At 39.4% G+C, this 17041-nt stretch overlaps 1 protein-coding gene across 4 annotated transcripts in view; it reads right to left on the reverse strand.

Annotated features, from left to right (window-relative positions):
* The window catches only part of MED14 (mediator complex subunit 14), a 315823-nt gene that overhangs the window by 243995 nt on the left and 54787 nt on the right, over positions 1–17041 (reverse strand). For 2 of the 4 annotated variants that reach the window (XM_086387056.1, XM_086387054.1), the window contains exon 1: positions 4709–4905. The exons of the other annotated variants lie outside the window; for them this stretch is intronic. The gene's annotated coding sequence lies outside the window, so the exon portion shown is untranslated. Of the gene's footprint in view, positions 1–4708; positions 4906–17041 lie in introns of those variants that run through there. 4 annotated transcript variants of the gene reach the window in all.

Consider the following 17041-nt stretch of genomic DNA (forward strand, 5'->3'; position numbering starts at 1 on the left):
ATTTCCAAGTTTTTAAAAATTTTCCTGATATCTTTCAGGTATTGATTTCTAGTTTCATTACATCATAGTAAGAAAACAACTCTATGATTTCATCCTTTAATTTTGTTTCGGTTTGTTTTATGGTCCAGGATATGTTCTATCTTGGTATATATGTTCCATGAGCATTTGAAAGGAATGTATATTCTTCTTTTGTTAGGTGGAGTGTTTTATAAATGTTGGTTGATGGTAGTGTTGCATTCTTGTATATCTTTGCCAATTTTCTGTCCAGCTGTTTATTAGTTGTTGAGAGGAATGTTGATGTCTCCAACTTTATCTGTGAATTTGTCTATTTCTCTTTTCAGTTCTATCAGTTTTCTATTCACATATTTAGCTGTTCTGTGGTTTGGTGCATCCATATTTAGGAATGCTATGTTTTCTTGGTGTATTTACTCTTTTATTATTATATGATATTCTCTCCTCCTGGAAATTTTTTTTTTCTGTAGTCTACTTTATCTTCTATTGATATAGCCACTCCTGCTTTATTTTGATTAATGTTTGAATTATACAGCTCTCCCATCTTCTCCCTTTCAACCAGCCCATATCATATTTTATATGTATATCAATACATATTAAATTCAAATATCCATATTTGAAGTGTATTTTTTACAGATTACATATAACCAAGTCATTTTTAAAATCTATTCTGCCATTCTCTATCTTATAATTCTGCTAAGTCACTTCAGTCATGTCCAACTCTTTGCGATCCTGTGGACCATAGCCCACCAGGCTCCTCTGTCCATGGGATTTCCCAGTCAAAAATACTGGAGTGGGTTGCCATTTCCTACTCCAGGGGATCTTCCTGACCCAGGGATCGAACCCATATCTCTCATGTCTCCTGCGCTGACAGTTAGATTCTTTACCACTAGCGCCACCTGGTAAGCCCCCCATAATTGGTATATTTAGGCCATTTAAATGTAATGTAATTATTAATATATAAAATCTTATATCTGCCTTTTTATATTTTGTGTTCTGCTTATTCTCTGCTTTTCATTTCAGTTTTCTTTTTCCTGCCTTCCTCTGGGTTTCTAGAATATTTTTTAGAGTTGTGTAGTTGTTTTTGCATCTATCTCCTTACATAGTTTTCTTATTAGTTCTTGTAGGTAATACTCATACTAATATATAGAAACACATACATATTATTCCTGTCTACCAGTGGCACCATTTTACCAGTTTGAGTGAAATGTAGAAAACTTACCTCCTATTATATCCCTTTACCCCCCCCCAATTTATGATATAATTGTCTTAAATATTTCCTTTACACACATTTAGACACATATACAATCTTCATGGGGGCTTCTCTGGTGGCTCAGATGATAAAGAATCTGCCTGCAATGCAAGAGACATGGGTTTCGTCCCTGGGTAGGGAAGATCCCCTGGAGAAGGAAATGGCAACCCACTCCAGAATTCTTGCCTGGAGAATTCCATGGACAGAGGAGCCTGGTGGGCTACAGTCCATGGTATCACCAAGAGTCGGACACGACTGAGGGACTGATACTCACTCACACTCACAATCTTCATGGCTCTTGGTACGATGAATAATTTTCTCTTGAAACCTATAATTCCTAACCAGCTTCTAGGTGAGGCTGATGCTGCTGGTCTACCGATCGCACTTTGAGGAACAAGTTTCTCTGCCTCTTTTCTCAGTGAATGTTCAAATAAAAACATTTAAATGGTTTTCTGTGCAAAAGAAATATTAACATCTGATCTCAGCCCACAGATGACTGTCCTTCTAGTAGGCTAAAACATAAAAGAAAACACAGGTGCCCTGAAATGCAGCATTCTCACCCCCAGAAAAACTTGCCTCATCTTTTGCTCAATATTATGTTTTAATCCTATAGCTTGCACACCAAGGCCTTTCCTAAAGTCTATTCCATGAAATGCCAGCCTCCTCTGCAAGGTATTAAGAGGGCTTCCTGAGAAAAAGTGATTCTAAGATCAACTGAATTTGGAAAGCATATAGCCTGCACTTTTGGAAACTGACAGTCTATTAATTTCCTAAAGACTACAAGAGTACTGAAGTAAAGAAACCTGCTTCATTTTGTTGAACTCAAGCATATTTGAGCCTCAAATCTTTTAACACCTATTAGTCTCTCAAACGGAGAAGGCAATGGCAACCCACTCCATTACTCTTGCCTGGAAAATCCCATGGACGGAGGAGCCTGGTAGGCTGCAGTCCATGGGGTCACGAAGAGTCAGACATGACTGAGCGACTTTACTTTCACTTTTCACCTCCATGCATTGGAGAAGGAAATGGCAACCCACTCCAGTGTTCTTGCCTGGAGAATCCCAGGGATGGGGGAGCCTGGTGGGCTTCCATCTATGGGGTCGCACAGAGTCGGACACGACTGAAGTGACTTAGCAGCAGCAGCCTCTCAAAGTCCAGCAGAGTTCACGCAACCCAGATAGAAAGAAGTGCTGTGCACAAGGCACTTTAGTATGTTTTTCCTTTAATAATACATTATAGAAAGTGTATTACTGGAGGCTCAAAAGGGAGGGGATATATATTATATATAGTTATGACTGATTCACGATGTTGTATGGCAGAAACCAACCTAACATTGCAAAGCTATTATCCTCCAATTAAAAAAAATAAAAGACAGGGAAAAAAGGAAGTATATTATTAATACTATACATTATTAGGCTAGTGTTCAAATCAGGTATGGCTTCATAGGAAAACACTTAAATCTTAAAGCTTGGGTATGCAATCTCTTGCCTTAGTTTGGACTCCCCCAGAAACAGAGCCCAAGACAAGAACTGGAGCACAAATTTGGGAAGCAGGGGGAAGCTGATCTCAGGAAACATCAGTAGGAGAGTGAGAAAGTGATGTGGGGGAAAGACGGAGCCAAAAAGTTGTTGAGCAGATTATGGCGATGGGCAACTGAGCCTCCCTCCTGCTGGGGAACTCTGGGGAGATAGCACAGGACACACTTTGGTCACCTCCTCCCAGTGCAGAAAGGGAGCCAGGGTATTTATCAACTCCATCTCTGGCTGAGGGCTGCTCCCAGGGGTGTTAACTCTCTGGCATTTCCTGCTTGCCCTGCCCACAGGGTGAGTCACAGGTGCTCACCGGAGGGAGCCTGAGTCCTGAAGAGTAAGTGCCAAGGGGCGTGAGTGGGGCATTGACAGCGTCTGCCACGTCTCTGGATTCTAAACATCAACAAAAAAATGCCATTTGTAGCAACATGGATGGACCTGGAGATTATCATACTAAGTAAAGTAAGTCAGAGACAGAGGGACAAATAACATATGATATCACTTACGTGTGGAATCTAAAATATGACACAAATGAATCTATTGTTCAAACAGCAACAGACTCATAGGCTCGGAGAACAGAACTCTGTCTTTCCCTGTGGCTCCCAAGGGTAGGAAGGGTGACGGAGGGGTGGATTGGGAATTCAGGGGTTGGCAGATGTAAACTAGTACATATGGAATGGATAAACAACAAGGTCCTACTGTGTAGCACAAGGAACTATAATACATTCAGTATCCTGTGATAAAACATAATGGAAAAGAATATTTTAAAAAAAGAATGTATATATATGTATAACTGAATCACTTTGCTGTATAGCAGAAATTAACACAAAATGTAAATCGATTATACTTCAATAAAAAAATATTAATTAAAATAAATAAGTAAATGTGTTTTTCCTAGTCTCTTCTTGGCTCTCATGTAGGTAAAACACAACACTATTGGTAAAATATTTTTGAGGGTGCTGAAACAAATCATTCATTTATCTATTTTCTATGTGTATTCTATATATACATATATATATATATATATATATATATGCTTTTTTCTTTCTTTTTTTTAAGAAACCATCTGGGAATGCCCAGGTTGGCTGTAGTAAGATGGGGGGCAGGCTGGGAAGGACTGACATCTCACAGGTTCCCCTCCCTCCTTGGAATGGCACAAAGGTAAATGAAACAGTCTCAGCTGCAGGGACATGAGCCATCAACCCCGCTTCTAGGAGGAGAGCCATCCCCCAGAGAAGAGAGCCTGTGACCTCTGATAGCCACGGCAAAGCACAGCTGACCGTGTGACCTCGGTACCATTAGGAAGGACACACGGGTGAACAAGATGTCCCTAAGGGTGCTCAGAGCAGGTGATGGGAACCCAGGCATAGGTGATACTTAAGGAGACAAGAGAACAGACGGGCAGTGGAGGAGAGTCATCACCCTCCTCCAGTAGCTGGGGCCCGTCCCTGGGAAGGGGTTTGGGCACGACTCTGGCTCCTGTGAGGAAGCTAACCAAGGCTAAGGCAAGGTCCCCAAGCTAAGAGGCTTTTAGGAATTAGTCAGGAGCCCACAGCAGGGCCTTCAATACAGAAAACAGACCCAAGACCAGGAGAGAGTAGAACTGTGGCTTCTAGTTAGGGAGACAGAAGCTCATGGTCAAGATGGCATTAACTGCCAGGCTGCCCTGTTTCTGGGTCCCGACATATGGGGCCGAGGCTCCTGAGATAGTCCAGGCTGAGGCCAGAATTTGTCCTTGAGCTTTGGGAAAACTGCACGACAGAGGGACATTGAGCAGCCTTACCAGTAGGGAAGGGCTTCCCAGGTGGCGCTAGCGGTAAAGAATCCTCCTGCCAATGCAGGAGACTCGGGTTCCATCCCTGCGTCAGGAAGATCCCCTGGAGAAGGGAATAGCAACCCACTCCAGTACTCTTACCTGGAGAATCCCATGGACAGAGGAGCCTGGCGGGCTGTGGTCTGTGGGGTAACAAAGAGTCAGACACCACTGAAGCAACTTAGCACGCACGCAGCAGTATGGGAGGAAGTTCTCTGCAACCAGGCAAGGCTTGGCGCCCTATTCTGACATTTGCAGTCAAGTGGTCAGGGGTTCTTGCCACCTGACCCACCCATCCTTCCCTATACCTTCCTCAAAGCCTTGCATATCCCCTCCTCTTCCCCGCCCCACTGACCACCTCCCCCCAGTCCCCAAGCTTTGGAGCACGTCCAAAACTGGCCATCAGGACCCTGCCCAGTGGCCTTGAAAAACAGCTGACTTCTGGGATGGCAAATCATGGGAACTAATCGTTCCTGTGACAACATCCAGAGCTTCCGTCCTCTATAATTCAGAGAGAGAATTGGCAGGTAATTTGAAAGGCGTGCATTTTTTAATATTTAAAACCGTCTCTCCTCGAATTTTCTGCTTGCCTAGTGTTAATGACCCCTTCTCCCCCTCTCCCTTCTGATGATACTGTCTGTACTTGTCTATTTTAGTTGGTTTCCTGTTAAACCTGCTTCCTTTCCTCTTTCTATTCTCGTTCCTTATTCATCTTTTCCCTTCTGCTCATTCATTTGCCATATATATATATTTTTTAAACCGGGAGTTTGACCCTGTCCGACCGTCCCCATGCCCTCATCCCCACCCCCAATAAGATTTGAATCTCTTCATTTATATGGACATCACCAACCATTTATTCCCTGTAGCACTTTCCTTACCCCGTTTCCTTTTCGTTTTGTTTCGAAGCCTTCATTACCCAGCTTTCCCTGGCAAATGTTCAAGACAAAACTGCTTATTTGTCTAAGCTCTCTCTCTCTTTCGGTTCTTCTTTCTCTGCTCCCTTCTGCCCCCGGTTTCCTGAAAGTCTGCCTGAGGATCTATTTTATGTCTTTGTTTATACCAATAACAAATGCTTCATTTACTGTTTTGAATAAATGGTGCTTTTCAGCTCCTGGAGAACTTGTTTCTCCTTTGAAAACACTGTATTCAGAGAATCAGATAAACCTCTCTGCTACTTTTCTTGAACCAATTCTGCATTCTCCTTCCAGAATTCCAAATATGTGGCATCACGCGTATTTGGAGCCAGACTTCTGACAAGATGCCCTCCGTCACCCACGGCTTCTTGATGAGTTTTTCCATCAAATGTGACTTTAGTTGTTAAGATGTCCCAGGTGATTAGACTTGCCGGCAGCCTCCTAAATACTCAGCTGAAGAAACCTGATATTGTTGGGAGAGGCTGTTCGGGGGAGATTATTTTGCAGCGGTAAAAGTCAGAGGCTTGATGTCGGCAGAATTTTGTTTGCTTCTCAGAAGTCCTTTCACTGTGGAATGTGAGGAAGTCCCCCTAAATCTCTTTGTCTCTCTCCAGCTGCAATGCAGAGGCAACAATACCCCATCACAGAAGTTCTGTGAGAAAAATATTCTAAAATGTTAAAATGCTTTGCGCCTCTTGGATATTTCACCACAGAGTGCTCAGTCGCTTCAGCTGTGTCTGACTCTCTGCGACCCCATGGTTTATAGCCCATCAGGCTCTTCTGTCTGTGGAATCTTCCAAGCAAGAATACCGGAGTGGGTTACCATGCTGTCCCCCAGGTGATCTTCCCGACCCAGGAACTGAACCTGCGTCTCCTGCATTGCAGGCAGATTCTTTACCTGCTGAGCCACCAGGGAAGCCCATTTCACCACAGTAGATCTAGCAAATTACCCTTCTTTGTGCCAGTCAATCACTCTGGGGCACAGAACTGTTGGGGGTGGTAAGACTAGCCAGAGGGCAACCTGCGGGGTATACTGCTCCAGGCATATCTCTTTAGCTTTCCATTATTTCATACATCTGAGAGTTCATATTTGTTTTCCTCAGACTATCTGTTCCTTATGGTTCAAGTTAATAAGGGCTGATGGAGTAAAAAAGATGATGGAGAGGCAGTATAACATGGTGATTGAGAATACAGATTTGCACGGATAAGAACAGACTGGTGGCTGCCAAGGGGGAGGAGGGTGGGAGAGGGATGGGGCAGGAGGTCCTATTGTACAGTACAGAGAACTTTAGTCAATATCCCATGATAAACCACAATGGAAAAGAATATTAAAAAGAATGCATATATGTATGGATGTATAACTGAATCACATTGCTGTACAGTAGAAATTAATATGACATTGTAAATCAACTATATTTAAATTAAAAAACATTTTCTTAAAGAATATAGATTTGGAAGCCAGGTGCCCTGGGTTTGATACCTGGCTCTGCCATGTGCAGCTTTGTGACCTCATTCTTAACTTCTCTATGCCTCCGTTTCCTGATCTACAGGTTGAGAATCATGTTATGAAGATTAAGCAAGTTAATCTTTGTAAAGGGCCCATTTGGAACAGTGCCTGACACATAGTAAGCATGTTAAAGTACTTGGTAAATAAAAATACTGTTCCAATCCTAATGTTTTTAAAGCCATACAATCTTTCTCAAAAAGAATTGAGTAAGATACATCAAAAGACTGGAAAGACAGCCTTCTTGTGGCAATGTGGAAAATAAAATGTCAGCACAGCAAAAATAAAATTATTTGGGGAGTGCCATTAAAATGACCCTGTTGGTAAGATTTCATACCGTGAAACAACTCACTGATGGTTGTGCTGTTTATAACTGAAAGGAAGGAAGGAGAAGGGGGAGGGAGGCAGGGTGGGAGGGAAAGAAAAGAAAGTTCTCTGTGGTTTTGATTTCTTTTTTTTTACAAATATAGATCCAAGATCCAAGAGCATTTCTGTAGAAATTTGGGCAGTGTAACAGATTGTATGTGCCCAAAATGGCTGTATCAAGCAATGTATCCCACCCCAAATACTCTTTTTTCATTGTGACATAGACATCTCTCCCACCAAGAGTGGGGTCTGTGTTCCTTCCTCTGGAATCTAGGTGGAGGTTCATGACAAATCCAACCAATGGAGTATAATGGAAGTGATGCTAACGTGAATTCCAAGCCTAGCTCATAGAAAGGGTACAGCTTTGCTCTGCACTGTCTCTCTCTCTGGATACTCACTCTTGGAATCCACCCACCATTTATGTGAGCCATCTGAGGAGGCGACTGTGTAGGTATTCTCGCTGACAATGGACATCAGACACTAGATAAGTGAGTGAGTGAGTGAGCCTTTGGCGGTTTCTAGCTCCTAGTCATGGAGTCTTCTCAGCTGAGGCCCAGACATTGTGGAGCAGAGACAAGCTGTCTCTGCTGTCTCCTGTCTGAATCCCTGACCCACAGAAACCAGAAGAGGTAATAAGTGACTACTGTTGTTTTAAGCCACTAAGTCTTAGAACAATTTGTTATGCAGTAATAGATAAGGTAGTACAGGAACTATAAGAAGGTTAAGACCATGGTTTCTAGGAAAGGACATCAGAATTTTCCCACAGTGAATCCTCCTACACTGTTGGTGGGAATGTAAATTGGAGCAGTCACTATGGAGAACAGTATGGTGGTTTCTCAAAAAACTAAAAGTAGAACTACCATATGATCCAGCAATCCCACTCCTGGCATATATCTAGAGAAAACCATAATCTGAAAAGATACATGCACCCCAATGTTCACTGAAGCACTATTACAATAGCCAAGACACGGAAGCAACCTAAACAGTCATCAACAGTGGAATGGATAAAGAAGATGTGGTACCTGTATGCAATGGACTATTACTCAGCCATAAAAAAGAATGAAATTTATGCCATTTGCAGCAACATGACATGGATGGACCTAGAGACTACCATACTAGATGAAGCCAGGCAGAGAAAGACATATATCAGATGATACCACTCATTATATGGAATCTAATTTTTAAAATAATACAAATGAACTTACAAAACAAAAACAGTCTTACATATATCAAAAACAAACTTATGGTTACCAAAGGGGAAACGTGGGGTGGAGGAGGGATAAATCAGGAGCTTGGGATGAACATACACACACTACTATATATAAGACAGACAACCAACAAGGACCTACTGTATAGCACAGGGAACTCTATTCAATATTCTGCGATAACCTATAGGAGAAAAGAATCTAAAAAAAAAAAAAAAGAATATACATATATAGGCTTCCCCAATGGCTCTGCGGGTAAAGAATCCAACTGCAATGCAGGAGACACAGGAGACTCAGGTTTGATGCCTGGGTTGGTAAGATCCCCTAGAGGAAGACATGGCAACCCACCCCAGTATTCTTGCCTGGAGAATCCTATGGACAGAGGAGCCTGGCGGGCTACAGTCTGCACAGCTGCAGAGTCAGACATGACTGAAGTGACTGAGCACGCATGCGTGCATATGTATATGTATCGCTGAATCACTTTGCCGAGCACCCAAGACTAACACAATATTGTAAATCAACTATATGCCAACAAAGTTTAAAAAAATTTTAAAGAAACAAAAAATTTAATTTTCCCATGGCAAATCCTATTTAAGCCTTTGGCACCCATGCCACTTCATATTAAAAATCCCCCACCCTTCCCCTCTTCCCCAGTAAGAAAACTCATCGTTCTAAAACCTTGTCAAATTAAGTATCTCTGAACAGGTACCACACTTGGGAATCTTGAAAGCCCCTCACAGAGATCCAGGATTCCCTGACCAGGCTGCACTCAAAGACCCAGTGAAGGAAGAGCTAAAGATTTTCCACTTAAGAGTAATTTGAAATGTTTTGATGTCTGGAGCCCATGAAAAGCACAACCAACAATGTTCTGAACTTATTTCCTACTGTGTTGGCTGCAAGTCTATACAATAAATGTAAGAAAATAGAATTTAAAATAACTAAGAGAAAACACCAATCAATCCTTCATTGCATTGTTTCCTAATCAAATATACAAGTAATTCATATTTCATTTAGACAAATTAAAAAGTGAAAATTTAAAAAAGAAAAAGAAATTATACATATTAATGATATATATATACAATAAATTATAATATACAATAAATGTTGTAAGATATTCTCCTGGATATATTGATAGGTGACCACATGAAACATTCAATTCTGTATCCTATTTTTCTCACTTAAAGATTTATCTGTACATCTTTCCATGTCAGTAAATAAATATAGCTCTACTTTACCATTTTAATGATCATATAGCAACCCATTGTTTGAATATACCACATTTCATTTAATCAATTTTATTGAGAATTTTGTCATTTCTATTTCCTTTCTTTTTTAATAAAAATTGTATATGTTAAGATCTACATGATGTTCAACATACATTGTGAAGTGAATCCCACAGCCAAACTAGTTAACATATCCATCTCTTTACAGAATTTCCTTGCATGTGTGCATGTTGTGTGTATGTGTATGATGAAAACACCTGATATCTACTTTCTTGGCAAATGTCCAATATATAATGCAGTATCATTAACTGTATCATTAAATGTAGTCACCATTGCTGTACATTAGATCTCTAGAAGTTATTCATCCTACATAATTTTGACTTCGTGCCCTTTGACTAACATCTCCCCATTTCCCTCACCTTCCTGTCCCTGGTAACCACCATTCTACTGTCTGCTTCTATGAATTCAACTTTTTTAGATTCCACTTTGAAGTGAGATCATCCAGTATTTTTCATTCTGTGTCTGGCTTATTTCACTTAGCATGATGTCTTCCAGGTTCATCTTTATTGTCACAAATGGCAGGATCTCCTTTTTGAAGGCTGAATGATCATCCATTGTGTGTGTATACATATAACTACATCTTCTTTATCCATTCATCAATCAATGGACACTTAGGTTGCTTCCACATCTTGCTATTGTGAATAGTACTGTAATGAACATGAGAGTGCAGATATCTCTATGAGGTACTGATTTCATTTGCTTTGGATATATACTAAGTAGTGGGATTACTACTTCCATTTTTATTTTTTGAGGAAACTCTATTATACTGTTTTCATGGTGGCTATAACAATTTACAGTCCCACCAACAGTGTGCGAGTGTTCTTTTTTCCTCCACATCTTCACCAACGCTTATCTCTTGTTCTTTTGATAATAGTTAACCTAAGAGGTGTGAGGTGATATAGCTCATTGTGGTTTTGATTTGCATTTCCCTGATGACTAGTGATGGTGAGCACTTTTTAATGTACCTGATGGCCACTTGTACGTCTTCTTCAGGAAAATGTCTATTTAGGTCTTTGCCCATTTTAATCAGATTGGCTTTTTGTTACTGAATTGTATGAGTTCCTTACAATTGTTTTTGTTTATTAACACATTATCAGACGTATGGCTGGCAAGTATTTTCTTCCAGACTGTATCATTTGGTTGATTATCTCCTTTGCTGTGAAGAAGGTTTTTGGTTTGATGTAGTCCAACTGGTTTACTTTAGCTTTCGTTGCCTGAACTTTTAGTGTCATATTAAAAAAAAAAAATTCACTACCAAGGCCAATGTCAAAGAGCTTTCTCCCTGTGTTTTCTTCTAGGAGTTTTACAGTTTCAAGTCTTATGTTTAAGTTTTTAATCAGTTTTAAATTGAATATTGTGTACATTGTAAGATAGGGTTCCAATTTCATTCTTTTGCATGAAGATATCCAGTTTTTCCAACACTATTTATTGAAGAGACTATCCTTTCTCATTATGTATTCTTGGCACCCTTGTCACAAGTTAGTTGTCCATATATGCTTGAGTTTATTTCTGGGCTCTTGATTCTGTTCCATTGGTCTATATATCTGTTTTTATGCCAATACCACACTGTTTCTACTTGCTTTCTATTACACAGCCTGGCAGTGATCATACTTCTACACACACATATCTGATTATTTTTTTATGATAAATTCCTAGAAGTAGAACTGTAGGATCAAAGAGTGAGACCATTATACTCTTCTGAGAAACAGTGCTCTAATCCCTCTAGAAAGATTCGAACAATTTAAACATACACCAGCAGTAAATGAGAGTTATATACTTGCGAGCAATCAGATTTATTATTTTTTAACTTGGCTAAACTTGTAAGCAAAGAATCAGGGATCACTGTTTTAATTTACACCTTTTAAAGCTTAACATGTTTTTGTTTTGGTTTGGGTTTTGGCCATTTATAGTTATTCTGAAATTGCCTACTCCTGCTCTTTGCCTTTTTAAACTACTATATAGACACTTTTTAATGGATTTGTTTTAATTATTTATGTGGTAAAGATATTAACTCATTGTCTATCAGAGATATTGTAATTATTTAAGCTTCATTCATCTTTGAATATTATTAATGGTGGTGCTTTTTTAAATTTTTCCAAATTTTCTAAGTAGAAAATAACTTCTATTATTGTGATAATTTTTTAAATGTCTGACATTAGCATATGCCGTATATGCAAAAAGTCCTGGGGGGGAAGATTGCTCTTTGTACTTTTCTGTACTTCCCAGATTTACTAAAATGAGTAACTAAATTTATAACCTTAAAAATGCAGGAAAGAATTTTATTTTCTTAAGTGCAGAGACATTTTGTGGTCTATGTGAGTGGAATGTCAGAAGCAAGGAGGATGGTTGGGGGAGGGTGGGGAGAGAGGTGAAGGATGAAGTTGAAAATGAAAATGGGAACCAGATCAGCAAGGAATTTGAATTCCATGTCTGGGTTGCAGTTGGTACTTGAAGGCTTTTAAACAAGAAAGTGCTCTGATAATATCTGTATTTCAGAAGGAGAGCTCTTGCTACAATGGGAAACATAAATTAGATTTTGGTATTAAGAAACCATCGGTGATGGCATCAGTTGTTTACTGTGACAATAACGCTGTGTAACAAGGAACCACAGAACCTCAGTAATATACCAGAGTGTTCATTGCCCGTGTCTGGGGTCAGCTGGAGGCCAGCTAGGCAACCCTGCTGGTCTCTGTGAGGCTCATCCACATATCTGGGAGTAAAATTGCCTATTGGCTGATCTAGACTGGCCTTGGCTTGTTGTGGATTGTCTTTTCATGGATGTTTGATTGCTAACAGGCTTGAAAGACAGAGACAGTATCTCCCTCCGCAGCAAGGGCAAGCACGCTTATTTACCATCTATTATGAAAGATTCAAGTTTCCTAACCTTTGAGTTTTTCTCCTGTAATGCCATCCACTGTGTGTGCGGGCATCCATCTGAGCCCATCCACATCAGCCTCATCAGATTTTGGGAGCAAGTCTGCTTGCTGCACCATGAGCAATAAAATCCTTTACCTCTGACCAAGAAGTCACATGTCTCTTGCCAGCATCCAGGAAACTGTGGCAAGTTCGCAAGACCATTCACAGTTAATTTTAAAAAGAAAAATGTTTATACTTTTTTAGTTTTATTGAGATGTAATTGACATATCGTGCTGTGTAAGTTTACATACAGCATAATGACTTGACTTACATATATTGTGAAATGATTACCACAATAAGTTTAATTAATATCTATCACCTTATATAATTACAAAAACAAATTTTCCCTTGTGATGAGAACATTTAGGATCTACTCTCAGCAACTTTGAAATATACCATACAGCAGTGTTAACTATAGTCATCACATCGTATGCTATATCCCTAATACCTATTTACCTTATAAATGGAAGTTTGCATAATACCTTTTGACCACTTTCATCTAACTCCTCCTCCCTCAACCTATATCTCTAGCAAACACAAATCTGATCTCTTTTTCTATGAGTCTGGGTTTTTTATGAGTTTTGCTTTTGTTCTTATTTAGAGTCTACATATAAGTGATATCATAGAGTATTTGTCTTTGTCTGACTTGTTTCACTTAGCATAATGCCCTCAGGGTCCATCCATTTTGTCAAAAATGTTAATATTTTTTTCTCTCTTTTTTTTTTTTGGCTGAATATATAGTCCTTGACATCAGTAGCTTCTCCCTCGCAACCACTGGATCCTTGAGTATCTTTGACAGTTTATTTAATTGGCACTTCAGAAATACTTGTCAAATAAAAAAATTACTCATTTTTTATGTATTCTTTATTTGGAGATACCGTTTTATCTGACATGGTTATTGATCTCCTGTCATTGTTACTCCAAGTAAGCTTTCTCCTCCAGTACTTCTTAAGACAGTGGTATCACAGCATTAGAGGACTTGGGTGTACTGTAATTTTTAAAGCATTTCAGGGTGGTGTCTGATGCAGATTTAGTTTTCTTATATCCATAACAGGTATACATGGACTCATAGTTTTCTGAAATTTCATTTTATTATGAGCTTTGATTTCTTTATGAAAAATTTTCCTACAGACTTTAGAAAAGACTCTTAAGAAACTTGTAATGCTTCCTTGTACACTTACAAGTTGGATTCCCATCTGTTTGTCCAATTGAGTGGGTAAACTCAAAAAGAAAACAAGAGAAAATAAAAATAGGGGATCTATTGACTCAAAAGGGGAGAAATGGATAAAGGTTAGGACAACTTGTCCATTCAACTTTATTGTGCAAGTTTTCTGCAGCTGTCTATTCAGCTGCTGAAGTCTGGGTTAAAGATCAAAAGAGAAAGCTCTACATGCACATATTTTCCATTTTAAAAAAAGTTCAAGTATTTGCAACTCAAACATTTTAATACATTAAAAATCCAATGATGAATTTTAATAAAGCATATATGCAGGATAGAAGAGATTCAGCTCAGATTTAAACATTATCAATATTTAAACTGTATTAATTTTAAAACCTCAACCCAGCACACTTAGAGAGCCTGTCTCCTCCTGCTGACTCTGGTGACAATCTCCAGGCTAAACGTGAGTCATAACTTGTGACATTGCAGACAGCATCTGCGCGGTGGGGCGTTTCACTTCTCACTTTGGTTCATGTTTGCTTGGGCTGATTGGAAAGTAGGGACGTAAGAGGAAAGCAAATGTGAGACTAGGGTTCTCTTAATTTCCTTCAAAAGGCTCTGGACTAAGAAATATTTAAAGATTTTTTTTAAATGAAACAGATGAGATTATTTGAGCTTCAGTAAGTATAAAAATGCAATGGAGACTTAATGCCACAGAACTGCATGCTTAAATATGGTTAAAATGGTAAATTTTTATGATGTGCGTGTGTGTGTGTGTGAGTGTGTGAGTATTCAGTCGCTCAGTCATGTCTGACTCTGCGACAGCATGGACTGTGGTCCACCAGGCTCCTCTGTCCGTGAAATTTCCCAGGCAAGAATATTGGAGTGGGTTGCCATTTCCTACTCTAGTGGCTCTTCCTGACCCAGGGATGGAAGCAGCATCTCCTGTGGCTTCTGCCCGGCAGGCAGATTTTTTAACACTGCGCCACCTGCGAAGCCCTATGTTATGTATATTTGACCACAATGTTTAAGTGTGATGGAGTAAAATCCATAAAGTATGTTTAAATTTATAATGATTTAAAAACTAGTCACTTTAGAGGATATCAGGGAACAAATTCATCATCTGAAAACTAAAAATAAAATTTAAAAATCATCTGAAAAATAAAGAGAAAGAATCAAACATATATCCTGCTTTTCCTATAGAAACTGTACCACTAGGTAACCAGAGGTAACATCAGGGAAGCATTTCTCTATAAAGGTATTCTAATCAACTAATAAATGCAAATTAAAATGACAGAATTAGCTTATCACCATTTTGTATCTCTCAGTGAATAACTGACCCAGACAATGAGAATCAACAAGTGCTAAGGTTGTAAAAGAGACGCAATCAGACATGTCATCTCCTAGGGAAAGACTTCAGCTCTGCTTATAGTCTTGCAAACATCTGGTCAAACCTTTGAATCCAGGTGGCTATTTTCAAGAAAAGCTGGGTACAGGATTTATGTTGAAATGCACCATGAATATGTCATCAACAAAATTCAAATTGTAGGAAACTCTGTAGGTCAAATCGTCCATGTTCTTCAATAGGTAACATAAAGGGAAAAGAAAGCAACAAAGAAGGGGGCTATAGATTAAAAGAGGTTTAAAAGAGGGACTTCTATGGTGGGCCAGTGGTTAAGACTGCACTTCTACTGCAGGGGGCATGGGGTCCATTCCTGGTTGGGGAAATAAGATCCCAAATGCCACGTGGCACAACCCCCTCCCCCCGAAAAAAAGAGGTTTAAAAGATGAATCAGTAACTTTCTAATGTGCAAGTCTAAACTGGAGTGTGTAAAGATGCACATTTGTATAATGAAGCTGTAAAGAAGTATGAGGAAAGTTATTACTACAAAAAAATCAAAATCATGGGCATGGAGGGATTTCCGGAGTGGCTGACAAAGTACTATTCTTCACCTGGATGGTAGTTATGAAGGTGTGACCTTATAGTAATTCTATGTATTTGTTCTGTATGAACTTCTATGCTTTATTTTATAATAAAAAGATAACTAAGTGGGAGTCAGACTGCCATGTGGATGTGACCAGCTAGTCAGAAAAAAAGATGGTGAAAGAAGTGGTGAGCCCTCAGAGTGTGCCTAAGCGCCAAGCTTTTGCCCAGCTACATGTGGGCAGGTGGTGACTGAATTGTACCATGAGTTTGGGTCAAGGCAGAGTTTGGAATTTCTGGCAGAAATGGATGTAAGAGGGCTCAGAAGTTGTTTTCAGCTAATCATATTTTAGTTCCTGGAGCAATTTTGTTCTCTGGGCATCATAGCTCAGGCCAACAAATTGCCAGCAAAAACTTGGAATTATACCTTCAATACTATGCTGTTTGAAGGGTGTGAGTGAGAAAGTACTCAATTTAGACACCTCATTTCGTTAGAGAGAAATGCTATAGCATCCAACTCAGCAATGCACTTAAAGCTGTCTCCAAGGCTGCAAGCTAACTCTTTTTCCACCAAGAAATGTGAAAAAGGTGAAGAACTTATGACATAAATGATACCAAAAAGCCCAGATTGTAAGTCCTCAAGGGGAAGGAAATATAAAATGTCAGAGCAGGAAAAACAATGCCAAAGATTCCACCAAAGATTATATTTAACAATATGATGCCAATAAACACCTATGAGAATCCTAAAACCCACAAATCTGACACAACCAATTGCTGGTGAGAATGTGGAACAACAGAAATTCTCATTCATTGCTGGTGAGACTGCAAAAATGGTACAGCCATTCTGAAAACCCATCTGGCAATTTCTTACAAAGCTAAATGTAGTCTTACCATACAATATAGCAATTGTACTCTTAGGTATTCACCCAACTTATTTGAAAGTTTTGTCCACCTAAAAACCTGTATGTCGATGTTTATAGCAGTTTTATTTATAATCCCCAGAAACTGGAGCAACCAAGATGTCCTTCAAGAGGTGAATGGATCAACAAACTCTGCTACATCCATTCAGTGGAGTACTATTCAATGATAAAAAGGAATGTGCTATCAACCATGCAAAAAATACAGATGAATCTTAAATGCATATTGCCAAGTGAAAGTACCCAG

The sequence above is a fragment of the Bos grunniens genome, chromosome X, assembly GCF_055505025.1.
Source record: "Bos grunniens cultivar Pamir isolate PY7600 chromosome X, Bosgru_T2T1.0, whole genome shotgun sequence".
NCBI lineage: Eukaryota > Metazoa > Chordata > Mammalia > Artiodactyla > Bovidae > Bos > Bos grunniens.